At 48.6% G+C, this 15,577-nt stretch overlaps 1 protein-coding gene across 4 annotated transcripts in view; it reads right to left on the reverse strand.

Annotated features, from left to right (window-relative positions):
* The window catches only part of GLMN (glomulin, FKBP associated protein), a 119,018-nt gene that overhangs the window by 39,563 nt on the left and 63,878 nt on the right, over window positions 1-15,577 (reverse strand). The gene's annotated exons all lie outside the window — the stretch shown is intronic.

Genomic DNA, 15,577 nt, shown 5'->3' on the forward strand with positions numbered 1-15,577 from the left:
TCAATTCTTGTATGCAAGTTTATTTGAACGTTATTCAACATAGACACATTGATTTTAGCTTCAATAATGAAGTGGTTTTAAATCTGGACTATGTGGGGGGGCCATTATATGGGTCCACCTTAAAGGCATAATCTCAAATATATATATATATATATATATATATACTAGACGACCCATGACCCGTTGGGTCAATGTTATTATATATAATTAAGGGGTTACCATGGTTACAGTGGGGGTCAAAGGTCAACCTATGGCGAAGATATATAATTTTCTCACACTTTCTAATAGAGAGGCAAAATGCCATATAAAACTAAATTTACTGGTTCTAATTGCTTTTATTTATCAATCCTCACATAGAAGAGCAGTTTTTAGTAATGAGCAGTGAGGAGAAGACCCCTCAGCCAATGATGCCACCCCGCAGCCAATGATGTCGCCCCTCAGCCAATGATGTCGCCCCTCAGCCAATGATGTCGCCCCTCAGCCAATGATGTCGCCCCTCAGCCAATGATGTCGCCCCTCAGCCAATGATGTCGCCCCTCAGCCAATGATGTCGCCCCTCAGCCAATGATGTCGCCCCTCAGCCAATGATGTCGCCCCTCAGCCAATGATGTCGCCCCTCAGCCAATGATGCCGCCCCTCAGCCAATGATGCCGCCCCTCAGCCAATGATGTCGCCCCTCAGCCAATGATGTCGCCCCTCAGCCAATGATGCTACCCCTCAGCCAATGATGTCGCCCCTCAGCCAATGATGTGACCCCTCAGCCAATGATACTACCCCTCAGCCAATGATGCCACCCCGCAGCCAATGATGTGACCCCTCAGCCAATGATGTCGCCCCTCAGCCAATGATGTCGCCCCTCAGCCAATGATGTCGCCCCTCAGCCAATGATGCCGCCCCTCAGCCAATGATGTCGCCTTTCAGCCAATGATGTCGCCCCTCAGCCAATGATGCTGCCCCTCAGCCAATGATGTCGCCCCTCAGCCAATGATGCTGCCCCTCAGCCAATGATGCTGCCCCTCAGCCAATGATGTCGCCCCTCAGCCAATGATGTCGCCCCTCAGCCAATGATGTCGCCCCTCAGCCAATGATGTCGCCCCTCAGCCAATGATGTCGCCCCTCAGCCAATGATGTCGCCCCTCAGCCAATGATGTCGCCCCTCAGCCAATGATGTCGCCCCTCAGCCAATGATGTCGCCCCTCAGCCAATGATGTCGCCCCTCAGCCAATGATGCTACCCCTCAGCCAATGATGCTACCCCTCAGCCAATGATGCTACCCCTCAGCCAATGATGCTACCCCTCAGCCAATGATGCTACCCCTCAGCCAATGATGCTACCCCTCAGCCAATGATGCCACCCCTCAGCCAATGATGCCACCCCTCAGCCAATGATGCCACCCCTCAGCCAATGATGCCACCCCTCAGCCAATGATGCTACCCCTCAGCCAATGATGCTACCCCTCAGCCAATGATGCTACCCCTCAGCCAATGATGCCACCCCTCAGCCAATGATGCTACCCCTCAGCCAATGATGCTACCCCTCAGCCAATGATGCTACCCCTCAGCCAATGATGCTACCCCTCAGCCAATGATGCTACCCCTCAGCCAATGATGCTACCCCTCAGCCAATGATGCTACACCTCAGCCAATGATGCTGCCCCTCAGCCAATGATGCTACCCCTCAGCCAATGATGCCACCCCTCAGCCAATGATGCTACCCCTCAGCCAATGATGCTACCCCTCAGCCAATGATGCCACCCCTCAGCCAATGATGTGACACCTCAGCCAATGATGCTACCCCTCAGCCAATGATGCTACCCCTCAGCCAATGATGCTACCCCTCAGCCAATGATGCTACACCTCAACCAATGATGCTGCCCCTCAGCCAATGATGCCGCCCCTCAGCCAATGATGTCGCCCCTCAGCCAATGATGTCGCCCCTCAGCCAATGATGCCGCCCCTCAGCCAATGATGCCGCCCCTCAGCCAATGATGTCGCCCCTCAGCCAATGATGTCGCCCCTCAGCCAATGATGCTACCCCTCAGCCAATGATGCCGCCCCTCAGCCAATGATGTCGCCCCTCAGCCAATGATGTCGCCCCTCAGCCAATGATGCTACCCCTCAGCCAATGATGTCGCCCCTCAGCCAATGATGTCACCCCTCAGCCAATGATGTCGCCCCTCAGCCAATGATGTCGCCCCTCAGCTAATGATGCCGCCCCTCAGCCAATGATGTCGCCCCTCAGCCAATGATGTCACCCCTCAGCCAATGATGCCACACCTCAGCCAATGATGCTACCCCTCAGCCAATGATGCTACCCCTCAGCCAATGATGCTACCCCTCAGCCAATGATGCTACCCCTCAGCCAATGATGCTATCCCTCAGCCAATGATGCCACCCCTCAGCCAATGATGCTACCCCTCAGCCAATGATGTGACCCCTCAGTCAATGATGCTACACCTCAGCCAATGATGCTACCCCTCAGCCAATGATGCTACCCCTCAGCCAATGATGCTACCCCTCAGCCAATGATGCTACCCCTCAGCCAATGATGCTACCCCTCAGCCAATGATGCTACCCCTCAGCCAATGATGCTACCCCTCAGCCAATGATGCTACCCCTCAGCCAATGATGCTACGCCTCAGCCAATGATGCTACCCTTCAACCAATGATGATGATGATGATGCTACCCCTAGACGACCCATGACCCGTTGGGTCAATGTCAGTTTCAATAGATATGAGAATAGAACTAAAGCGAACGCTGGACATCATCAGGGAGATTATTTGGGCCAGCAAGCCATAAGGCTCACCTCTCCAGCGTTCTAAATCACTTACCTGTGACACGTGATTTCGGCCCTTATCTCCGATCACGTTGACGGAAATCACCACAGCATATCGTCAAGATCCCTCCAAAAGGCTCGTCTTTGTCACATACATCACGCAACGTGCGATCCACAGCCTCAAAACTCTCTCTTCTGATCATAGGACACTCATCCCACACGATGAGTTTTGTACTTCGAAAGAGGTCTGCGATAGTGGAATTTTTATCGATGTTGCATACGCCATCTTCCTTCGGTGTCAGAGGGATTTGGAACCTTGAGTGCGCTGTTCTTCCACCAGGCATGAGGGTAGCAGCTATGCCAGATGAGGCCACCGCAGGGGGCAACTTCTCCACTTGCTCTCACTTTAGAGAGAATCAGGTTAATAAGAAACGTCTTCCCTGTGCCTCCAGGCGCGTCAATGAAAATCATTGATGACTGATTCGTGCGGATGTTGCTATTCGCGTCCATAGACGTGAGGTGTGATTCGTTGTCCGCGTCCGTAGCGCCGTCGGAGGGTTGATACGATATTCTTCCTGCAAATAGTATTGTGTTTGTGCTATCGTTTTGCCGATCATCAAATGACAAATAAATTACATTGTGAAAATTAAAGATTTCAAATAAACCTATTTAAAGTGTATGCGCATATAAATAATAAAAACAAATCGAAGAAATATCTCTCGGTAATTTCCTGAAACATATTTTACTTCCGGGTAATAATGTTGAATGAAATGACGAAGATATATACTGTATGCCTGTTATTTTAGGCGGTGTATTTTCGTATATCAACGTGGCGCGATTTTTAAAATATATCTCTGCAATTTCCCGTGTGTGCGTGAATGTTCTCAATTATTTCTTTTACCGAGTCTAAAACCATTGATAAAAATGAAATCAGATGGCGACTTAGATTGAAGATAAAGGCGTGAAACAGACTCAATGGCCTTGAAGATACAAGCCTTTCAGAATTCATTTCGTTCTATAAATGGAAACTTTCATTGGATTTTCTTCCCGTTTTTTTTCAACCGAGTCTAAAACTATGTTAGCGACTGTGAAAAATGAAATGATATATCGAATTTGATTTGAAATAAAACTGAGAGAGAGAGCAAGACACCACGGGCCTACAAAACAGGCCTCAAAGCTATGCGAGTTAATAAAATGGTGGATATTACTACTCTCTCAAAGGGGTAAGCCACGCCCACGGACCGATCGAATGTTACATACAAACACGCAAGATTTCAATTTTATAATTATATATATATATATATATATATATATATATATATATATATATATATATTGTTGCGGATCTCAACGTCGGCCTTTTTTCCCCTTAAGAAGGGGGGATTAATCCCCTTGCGTGCGACTGACCGACGTGAGTCCTGAAGCTACTCGGCTCCCTCCGGAGAGGCAGGTGAGCAACCTCGTTCGCGACCGCGGACAAGATGTTAATTGCCGAGCGGATTAGCAGCCGCGGCACGAACCATTAGCAAGTAACTAGACCCGATTCTTAACGTTGGCCAAATCGTGCCAGAGGTATCCAATGGGGAAATCACTAAAACGAAACGGATGAAAAGGAAAGAAGGCAAGGTAGGAAGAACAAATATAATTTATTACGACTAATTATGTACAAGACCAAAAGTAACCAAGGAGAAGGAAAGATACGAAAATAAAGACAGAAGGATGGAAGGATCAGAAGACACAGTGCAAATACTAACTTATCTAAACAGGCTTAACTTATACCCCAGGACAAGACACACAAAACAGATGACAATCAGACTTACACGAATGGGGAATGAAGGCAGGAACGAATGGCTGGAAGGGGAGGAAGGTTCAGCTGGAGGTGGATGGCTGGACGGACAAGGAGGTGGGATCGCAAGGCGGGAAGGATGCGGGTGGTGGGTGTGATCCTGGCTCGAGTTGAGCAGCCGCCGACTCTCCCCAATCGTCTCCGCACGGCGACGTTGCTTCGTGGCCGCAACTGCCGTCACCGCTGTCGACGCTCAAAGCTGCGGTGGTTAAAACTGCGGTTTGTTCAAAGCTGCGGTTTGTTCAAAGCTGCGGTGGACTCCTTTAGGTGAACTCATCCCTTCTCTGGTGGGGGCGTCGCGTGACGGGTTATATAGGGCCACACCCTCGAATCTTCGCAAACCTGCCCGATCGTTCTTTCTCCGCCCTCTCAAGCCAAACCCCTCGTGCTTGGTTGGTTGATCGGCAAGGGCTCACTCCTCCTTCCTATGACGAGGTGGAGACACGCCTTTCTTCTCCGAGTTAGAGCACGTGCTCAATGGAGGGCGAATGCAGTTGGCAATGCAGGCAGTTGGAAAATGGAGGTTTTGAGGGAATTTAAAAGGGGATCTATCTTATTTCAATTCGGTGCAATGCAGAGTCAATTAATGGGAAACACAGCCTTAAACTAATACACATAATAAGGAAATAACTATTTAGAAGGGTATATGGTGGCCTACGTGCATGTATATGGACTAACTAAGAGGACGACCTTTGACCTTTACACACAAAGCTGAGGTATTTACAAGAATTCATTACACTTACACAGGGTGATATTTACAACAATAAAAAACACAGGATTCTCAAATCCGCAACAATATATATATATATATATTATATATACATATATATATATATATATATATATATATATATATGTATATATATATATATATTGTTGTGGAAATGAGAAGTGTTTTTTTATTGTTTTAAAAATATCACCCTCCTTCCTCCAGTTGTTGTGTATAAAGGTCAAAGGGCGTCCCTTAGTTAGGTCATATACAATCACGTTAGCCAATCATAGATTTCCTCCTTGTTGGTAGTTATTTCCTTATTCTGTGTATTAGGTTAAGGCTTTGTCTTCCATTAATTAATACTCCATTGCACCGAATTCAAATAGATAGATCCCCTTTTTCAAATTCCCCCAAAGCCTTTATTACCAACTGCATTTGCCTCCATTGAACACGCGGTCGGCTCGGAGAAGAAAGGCGTGTCTCCACCTCGTCATAGAGGGGAGGAGTGAGCCGGCCCTTGCCGACCAACCCAGAACGAGGGGTTTGGCTTTGAGAGGGCGTGGGGAGAACCGTCGAGTAGGTTCGCGAAGGTTCAAGGGGGGGGGCTTATATAACCCGCGGGAGACGCCCCCACCTCAGATGAGTCCAGATGAGCTACGGAGATGAGTCCAGATGAGCTACAGAGATGAGTTCTGAGTTCTGCAACGAGACGTGCAAGATGAGTCCAGATGAGTCCAGATGAGTCCAGATGAGTCCAGATGAGCTACGGAGATGAGCACAGAGGATGAGCGCTTAAAAAGCACGCGACGCACCTGAGACAAGCTGCGTGATCCAGGAGAGGAGAGAGGGATGTCCCATGAGCTTTGAACCACCACAGCTTTGAGCTTCGACGGCAGTTTTCGACTGTGGCCACGAAGGAACGGCGGCTGCTGAACGTGCCGATCGAGAAGGGGGCGGCGGCTGCTCACTCCCGGCCCGACCGTGCTCCGGTTCCAGTTGGACCTTCCTCTCCTTCCAGTCTTTCATCCCTGCCATTCCATCCTTCTTGTGTACGTGAGTTTGTTCTGTGTGTCTTGTCCTGGGGTATAAGTTAAGCCTGTTTCGTTAAGCTAGAGTTTCACTGTGTCCTTCTGGTCCGTCCCTCTTTCTACGTTATTTTATTATCCTTCTTTCTCCTTGGTTATTTTGATGTGTAAATAATAATAATAAATTAGATTTGTTCTTCCTACCTTTGCCTTTCTTTCCCTTACATCCGTCGTCGTTGTGATTTCCCTCATTGGACACCTGTGGCACGATTTTTTTTTTTTTTTTTTTTTTTTGTATACAAGATCGAGGCTCGTGAAAGAGCTAACATTAATCACACAAAAAGACAAACCGACACACAAAACACAAAAAACAAGGGGAGCGGCAGACAAGATGGGGAGAGAGGGGGAAGGACACAAAAGAGAGGGGGAAGAGGGGGAAGGACACAAACACAACATTTGAGAGCAGGGACATCGGGAGGACTTGGGGGGAGGTGGGAGAGGAATAAAACATATGAACACTGCAAGGACTGTTAAACATAACGATTTTGGCCAACGATTTTGGCCAACGGTAAGAATCGGGTCTAGTCATTGTTAACAGTTCGTGCCGCGGTTGCTTAAAACCGCTCGGCAATTAACATCTGTCCGCGGTACGAACGGGGCTGTGCACCGGCCTTTCCGGAGGTCGCGGTGCAGCTTCAGGGACCATGTCGGTCAGTCACAAACGAGGGGACTAATCCACCCTCAAAGGGGAACCATAGGCCGACGTTGGGTTCCGCAACAATATATATATATATATATATATATATATATATATATACATATATATATATATATATATACTGTATATATATATATATATATATACTGTATATATATATATATATATACTGTATATATATATATATATATACTGTATATATATATATATATATACTGTATATATATATATATATATATATATATATATACAGTGAAACCTTGACTTACGAGTGCACCGAGATACGAGCCGTCGCTCGGGCGGTTTTTTGCTTTGTGATGCGAGCCGAGACCTGAGTTACGAGCTTACGCCACCCGCCACTAGGTGGCCCAACGAGCGTTCAGGTCACGTGGTTATCTTGCCGTGCAAGCATCTCTGCCGTATATCGCTGCTGCTTTGTTTTCGCATTTTTGTTATTTTGGAAAATGTCTTAGTTTTAACCATGGGTCCTAAGAAATTGAGTGCCAAGGGCAGTGCTGAGAAGAAGAAGAGGATGATGTGCTTGGATATAAAAAAACACGCAATCGTCGAAAAACATGAGCGAGGTGTGCGTGTTGTCGACTTGGCGAGGCAGTACGATCGTAGTACTTCTACGATATGTACGATTTTGAAGCAGAAGGAGTCGATAAAGGCTATAACGCCAGCCAAGGGCGTTACGATTATTTCAAAGCTCCGGACCTCTGTCCATGAAGAGATGGAGAAGTTGTTGTTTGTGTGGTTGACGGAGAAGCAGCTCGCAGGAGATACCATGACCGAGAGCATCATGTGTGAGAAGGCACGAGACATTTACGGGGATTTGGTGCAGCAGGCGGCGGGAACATCAACGGACGAGGCATCGGAAGTCATTCAAAGCCAGTCGGGGATGGTTTGATAATTTTAAGAAGAGGACCGCATTCACTCCGTCATCAGGCATGGTGAGGCAGCAAGCTCGGATGTGAAGGCAGCTGAAGATTTTATTATAACTTTTGCCGAACTGATATAAGCCGAACGATACATCCCCCAGCAAATCTTCAACTGTGACGAGACAGGGCTCTTCTGGAAAAAGATGCCGAGGAGGACGTATATAACGGCAGAGGAGAAGAGCATGCCAGGCCACAACTTGTTCAGAGTGCCGGCGATAGCTCGCCTTCTCTTTGTGGAAGACACGGTGAGATCCTTAACATCCAACAACTAATGGGACGCAAACGGGGCGCCCAGTTTAGCGGTACACACATTGATGAATCACCCTGCCTGTGAAACACCGACATGACAGGTTATAGCTGGGTCGGGATTCAAACCCAGGCTGGACAGTTTAGAGTCAAGTGTGCGTACCTCCAGTCCAGGCCATCCTGCCAACTTGTATGCTGCATACAGGTGAAATATAAAGCGCGAGATATTTTTATATATACTGTATATTTAAAAAAAAATTGGTGTGGTTTTTGGGGGGCTAGAACGGATTAATAGCATTTCAATTCATTTTAATGGGGAAATTTAATTTGAGAAACGAGCAAATTGAGTTACGAGCTCGTTCACAGAACGAATTAAACTCGTAAGTCAAGGTTTCACTGTATATATATATATATATATATATATATATATATATATATATATATATATATATATATATATATATTGTTGCGGAGATGAGGACTGTATATTTTTTGATTGTGTGCTGTACTATTATTATTATTGGTTATTCTGCGCCCCCCTACCTCCGGAGCTGTGTAAAGGTGAAAGGGCATCCCATAATTAGTCCACAAGCATACACGTCAGCCAAGTAATAGAATACCCCTGTTGATAGTTATCTCTTATTCTGTGTTCTAGGGTAAGGCTGTGTCTCCCATTAATTGAAGTACTCCATTGCACCAGTGAAAGAGAATAGATCCCCTTTCATTCCCATCCCCAAAAACCTCCATTTCCTATCACATCCCCTTTCGTCATTGCCGAGCCTCGATTGCCCATATTACATCCCCTCTCGTCATTGCTGAGCCCTCGATTCCCAATCACCTCCCCTCCAATAACCGCCATTGACCACGAGGCAGGGTCGGAGAAGAAGGGCGTGACTCCACCTCGTCATAGAGGGGAGGAGGGGCGTACCCGCCCGTCGTCATCGAGGGCGGAGCCCGAGGGTCGCGCGACCAACCAGGGCCGAGGTGAGCACCCCGATGGGCGTGTCCAAAACGCCGGCGGCTGAATCGCTGGAGGCGCTATAAAAGGCGAAAACGGAAGTGAGTCGTGAGTTGGTCTGAGTTGGTTGAGAGTCGGTCGTCAAGTGGAGAGTGGTGAAGAGTCAGTCAGTAGAGGTGGTGGTCAAGTGGTTGCGGTGAGGAGTCGGTGGTAAAGAGTGAGGGACCAAGAAAGAGTTGAGGGTGTGGACCAACGAGTCAGACAAGTCCTGGGAACGCAGCGGAGGCCGCAGCAACAAGAACACCCAACAGCCAAAGGGGGCCTGAACGGCGGTTTGGAGCAGGACCGTAAAGGGACGGCGGCTGCTAAACGCGCCGGTTGAGCTGCAGGACCCCCTTGGACCTTTCCTCTCCCTCCAGCCATCCACCTCCTGCCTTTCCACCCTTCTTGTATACGTGAGTTTGTTTTGTTTGTTCTGTCCCTGGGTATTTAATTAAGTCTGTAGGTAAGCTAAAATTTGCACTGTGTCACCTGCGTCTTATGTGTTGTAAATAAACCTTGATTGCTCCTTTTTGCTTGTGTAAATAATAAATCCAATTACTCTTCTGTCCGTCTATTCGTTTTATTCCTTTTCCTCTTTGCATTCGTCGTTTTTGTCTTTTCCCCTCATTGAGCAGCTGCGGTGCGATTCGGCCAAAGTTCTGGGTGAATCGGGTGAGTCAGGGATCCTGTAACGGTCGCGGCAATACCACCGCTCGGTAAATAACATCTTAATCCGCGATCTGTAACAATTGGTGTCAGGAGTTGGATTCGGACCTGGGACTAAATTTGTTAGGCCCAAATTTTGGAACACCAATTGTGTTAAGTAACAATTGGTGTCTGGGAGTGAGATTCGGGGCCCGAACCAAATTTAAAAAAAAAAAAAAAAAAAAAAAAACATCTAGAAAAAATTTGGTCAAAATTTGGAGCGGCCGAAATTTGTTTTGTTTTACAAAACCCGAATTTTGAAATCGCGCCATGGCTGGTCAAGGCGACGGGATGCCGGTGGGAGAGATAGACGGGGTAGAATCGACCCAGGACCTCGGGGAAATGTATGTGGAGGAAAGGGAGGAGAGCAATGAGGTGGTTGAGGGTGTATCAGACGCACAAAATGGCGTCCTCGCGCATGTGGGTGTAGCGGCACCAAATTTTGCCGCACCCGCGACAGTAGCAGCGCCAGTGGTGGATTGGAATCTCTTTATGATCCAAATGAAGGCCCTTATGGAAAAGAATAGTGAGCAATTGGGAGACCAAATTAGAGGTTTGAAAAGCAGTATGGGAGAAATGGGGGGCCAAATGGGAGAGATGGGGGGCCAAATGGGGGTAATGAGGGACGAAGCGAGGGGTACCGGTGAGGGGTTAGACAAGAAATTTGGGAAGTTAGACAATAATTTTGAGGAGTTAGACAAGAAATTTGGAAGTTAGACAATAATTTTGAGGGGTTGGACAACGGGATAAAAGAGGTGAGACATGGGTTAACGGGGGTGGAAAATAGAATGGCTGCCCAGGAGAATCAGATAGAGGGGATGAAAAATGGGTTAATGGGGCTAGAAAATAGGATGGAGGACAAATTGCGGGAAATAGGGGAACAATCTGCCAGGGAAATCAAACGAATGGGAAACCAGATAGAGGAGGTGCAAATCGGGATAGAAAGTAAACTGGATGCTCAGAGGGATGAATTGGGACAGATGAGGGTGGCATCTACAAAAGAGATGGGGGAGATGAAAGAGGAGATACGACGAGGTGTGAGTGAGGAGGTCTCGGGGCTACACGAGGAGGTAAAGCGAGGTGAGAAGCGTATGGAGAAAGAGGTGAGAAATAATACGGCAAAGTTACAAGGGGGAATAGAAGATCTGACGGAGGAGGTGGAACAGCTGACGGAGGGACAAAAAGAACTAGTGGAGCAAGTTCAAAAGAACACTGCGGTACTAGGAGGGTTAAAGGCGACACAAAAAGAAATTAAAAACGAATTAATAGCGACGCAGAGGCAATGTCAGATGGTACGTGAGGAACTGACAATGAGGGTGGACGAGGTGACAGAGATAATGGAGACAAAGGACCGGCAGGTGAGGATGCACATAGAGACGGTCACGGTAGCCTTAGAGGACGAACTTGAGGAGACGCACCGAGAAATAAAAGAGGTTAAACAAAAATTAGAGGAAGTGGAAGAAGAGGTGAGTGAAATTAAGAAGAGACGGACAGAAACTAAGAGAGAAATCCAGGAGGAGGTAATGGAATATGTGCAAGGTCGGTGCTCAACTCATGATGTGATGCTCACTAACCGAATAAAGAGTTTGCAGGTGGCAGAGGAGGTGCGACGACGAGGTACGGAGGTGAGTGGAAATGTACATGATGTGAGGAAAGCTTCAGTCGGCTTGGGGGTTGCTATGGATCCGGGTGTTCGTGAAAGGCCGTTGGTGAAGTGTGTGACAGGTCAGGTGTGCGAAAAAAGAGGTGTGCAAGAATGTCCGACCATGGGGTGTGTGAGGAAAAAGTGCGCGCCGACCAGTGAGTGTGCCGTCAAGAGTGAGTTGGTCGAAGCGCGTGTGCGAGGGGGTACATGGAAGCGCGGTGTGGTGAGTGTTACGGAGGAAGTAACGAGAGAGTGTACACCTGTGGTGAGTGTTACAGAGGATGTAACGAGGAAGTGTACACCTGTGGTGAGTGTTACAGAGGATGTAACGAAAGAGTGTGCGCGAGAGGATGCACGAGAAAGGTGTGTAACGGACAGGTGCATGAGGAAAGAGTGCGCTGTCGAGAGTAAGGGTGAGTGCGCTGTCAAGAATGGAGGTGAGAGTAGTGAGTGACACGGAGCGTGAGTTGGTTGTGACAGGTGAGCGAGGATGTACACCTGGAATGGAAGGATGCACACCTGGAATGGTAGAGCGTGTGTGGGGATGCACACTTGAGTTGGTCGTGAGGCACTCGGTTGGGTGTGCGGGTGAGAGCACACCTGTGATTGTCAAAAAGGAGGTGACCGAGAAAGGGGCGCGAAGAGGTGTGTTGGTGAGGTGTGCGAGCGACGAATGTGTGCCAAGGTGTTCGGTGGTCAGGTGTGTGACCAAGTCGGTGAGCGGAATGAGTGTACCGAGGTGTGTAAGAAAAGGTACGACGAGGAGCATGGAAACGGCTGCATGTATGAGCAAGAAAGGGGTAGCGTATGCTTGTAAGCATGCAGGTGAAGCATCGACGGTAACCGGGTTAAAGGTTAGAACGACTTATAGCCGAATCGGGCCCTCGGTGCGCGTCGGGCAGCTTCGCGTGCCGCGAGGACCAGCGGGGATCCAAACCACGGCGGTTTCGAAAGAACCGCCGTACGCGATCCACGCTGTGCCTCGCTTGGAACGGCCGCGTCCGGGCTCCACTAGGCGGAGCGGGCAGCCTGATAGGAAGGGTCGTCATGGCGACCACTTTCTATTGAGACGTGCCGGCAGGTCGAGATCGGGACATTGGATGGCTCCACGCCGAGGTGGTGCGTGGGATCTCGGCCCGGGTAAGCCCCCGTCCCTGCCACGAATGCGGGACGTATCCAGCCGCTGGCACAAAAGAACCCGCGTTCATGGCTCGGCTGTACGAAGCCGAGCTTTAGAAGGGAATTGGCGCACAGAGAGGATGTAATAAGTAGACGGGTGATGAGGATAGTGTTTTGGCCCCGAAATTAGAAAAAAAGCAAAATTTGATGATGGTATGGTGATTGGCAGATGATCGGCAAATTTTTGATTTGTTGAAATTGGACGAACAAAATTTATAGGGAGAGACCCCCGATGTGGTGGGATGGCAAATCCACCATCCCTCACATGAATGGGGCAAATGCGCAATAGCTTATGGGGGTGTATGGCAGTGAAAACTAGCCCGGGTGGGTTAGGTTATATTGTGTGTAGGGATCTAGCGAAGATGACATTAGGTAACGTTAAGGTTTAGATAGTGACTGATACCTGTAGTGGGGACGCAGGTAGTTTAGTGTGGTTGATAATGACGTGGGAGCGCAATAGTTAAAGGGACGACTGGGAAGCGCAAGTTTCAGAAGGGAGTAGTTAGCTGAGATGATGCCGTGTGTGTGAAGATTGAACAGGTGAGAATTGAACAGGTGTGATTGCACAGGTGTGCAACTGAACAGGTGTGTGGAGCAGAGTATGAGGGAGTAGTGGTGATGTGTGTTGTGTTGACCAACTGGTCCAGGAAGAGGAGGAGGGTGCAGGTGGCACCAGGTGTGATTGCACAGGTGTGCAACAACAGGTGAATGGAGAATGGTTGTGTGAAATAAATGGTTGTATGGAATAAATGGTATGGAGTATTGGAATGGATGGTCGTGGAGTGAGTATGGTGGAAATTGTGGAGTGGAGTGGAGTGGATGGTGCGAAGGTGTGAATGGGGGAAGAGTGGACCCCCATCACGGATACCCGGGGCGGGTAGTGTAAGTGTTAGGTAAAGGGTACAGGTAAATTGTGGTTGGATATTGGCATCTGTGGTGCGGGTGAAAGAATGGTCTTTGGATGGGTGCATTAGTGTTGTGGAAATGGCTGGGCGTGTAGCCTGTTAGTGTGTGTAGTTGGTTTGGGCACTCCACCACTGTGAGGATGTCGGCCAGGTGAGGCCGCAGGTGGGCTCTGGGAGCCGGTAGTTGTGGATGGGGCCCGAGGATCCGGAGGACGGACCCAGGTAGCCCAGTGCCAGAGGGCACCAAGGGGTGACAGAGCCAGGAGAGGGCCTTCCCCAGTTAGTTAGGTTAGGGTGAGGACCTAGGTAAGCTCAGGTGGCAACTACAGTGGTGGAGGTGTGCAGGTGGGTAGACCTGCTGGGAGAGCTACACGTCGCAGCCCAGAAATTGTGCGAAGGCACCGGGAGATGAATCGGGGGAGTGAGACCCCAAATTGAGAAGCACCACAGTTTGGTCAATGGGAATTGGTTTTTAGAACCCATAGTGTAAGTTGGCCAATGGATTGGCAGGGAGAGACCCCGGGTAGTGTAAAGTGTGTTAAAGTCATTTAGAAAATAGTTAGGATGAAGGATCTCCTCGCACCATCTGCATCCACTCACCTGAGGTGACAGGTACTCCGCACCATGCCATGTTTAATTATTTTTACTGTGCAAATGTTTGGATTGTGAGACGCATCATGACGTGGGTGTGACATTGTGCTTTGTGTTCCATCTCTTCCTCCTTATGAGGATTGATGATAAATTTGGTGATGGCAAATTTTGAAGTAGAGGGATTGTGGAGACGAATTTGGTATAGGGGAAATATGGGGAAGACGTGGCAGTAGTGACGAATTTGTAAATGTGTAGATTTTTGTACATATGGGGTAAGGGCAAGGGTAGGGTAGGTGACAGGGGGGTGACGTACGGTAGGGACGAGCTTTCTCACTTCGCCCTCCGTACGCATTTCGCCTTGCATTGCCTTATTGATGTGTACCCTTGTGACCTTACCCCTCGCTCAATTGTCTTTCCCCTTTTGTCTCCCACATGACCTGTGCGCCATTGGGTGCCGAGGGGAGCGTGCGTGGGTCAGCCATTGTGCGCCCGAAATTCCCAGAACCAGCTGTCTGCATCGATGCACCACATTATGGACCACATGCCTGTGGCCGAGCACCACTTATGGACCCCATGGGTTGGGGCATGGCCCCTCTGCTGGAACCGGCCATGAGGGCCCGAAATCTTGCTGGCGGACCTTGGCCACAGGGCACCGATGCCCCACAGGTGAACCACACTAGTCGGCCCTGTGGGCCATAAATAAATAAAATAAAAACGGACACGTTAGGTGCATTCTTTTATTGCAAATAGGCCGCCAGCAAGGGAAGATGACAACACCAGGAAAATAATAATAACCAGCAGAGGGAGCCGAAGAGCAAGAGATCACCTGCAGGGTTAGGGGTTGTTTGGTTATTTTTATTCATGAACAGTGATGACTGTGCACCGATTGGTGCTTGGGTGCGTTTTTGGGTGCTTTCATGGTGCGTCGATGCAGAGCAGACTGTCTCCCCCCCAGAAAGAACAATCACAGGTCCTGGGTTAGTCTTGTAAATAAAAGTAGCGTCAATTGTAAATAATGCTTCCCACCGTCAGTGTATAGTTTGAAGACCATTCCGCGATTCGTTTAACTGTGGGCGTAAGTCTGTTAGGCAGGGTGCAATGGAGCAGCGGGACACATTTATTTATGTTTTAAAACTGTCGCACTCAGGGTCAGGTTAAAAGTAGAGGGAACTACACCTACGTGTCACACTAAAAGTAAAAGTTGTAGGCCCGGGACGTGCCTAAGAGGAGGAGGGTGCAGTGTTGCGGAGATGAGGACTGTATATTTTTTGATTGTGTGCTGTACTAT

The sequence above is a fragment of the Myxine glutinosa genome, chromosome 8 (assembly GCF_964187855.1).
Source record: "Myxine glutinosa chromosome 8, kmMyxGlut1.1, whole genome shotgun sequence".
NCBI lineage: Eukaryota > Metazoa > Chordata > Myxini > Myxiniformes > Myxinidae > Myxine > Myxine glutinosa.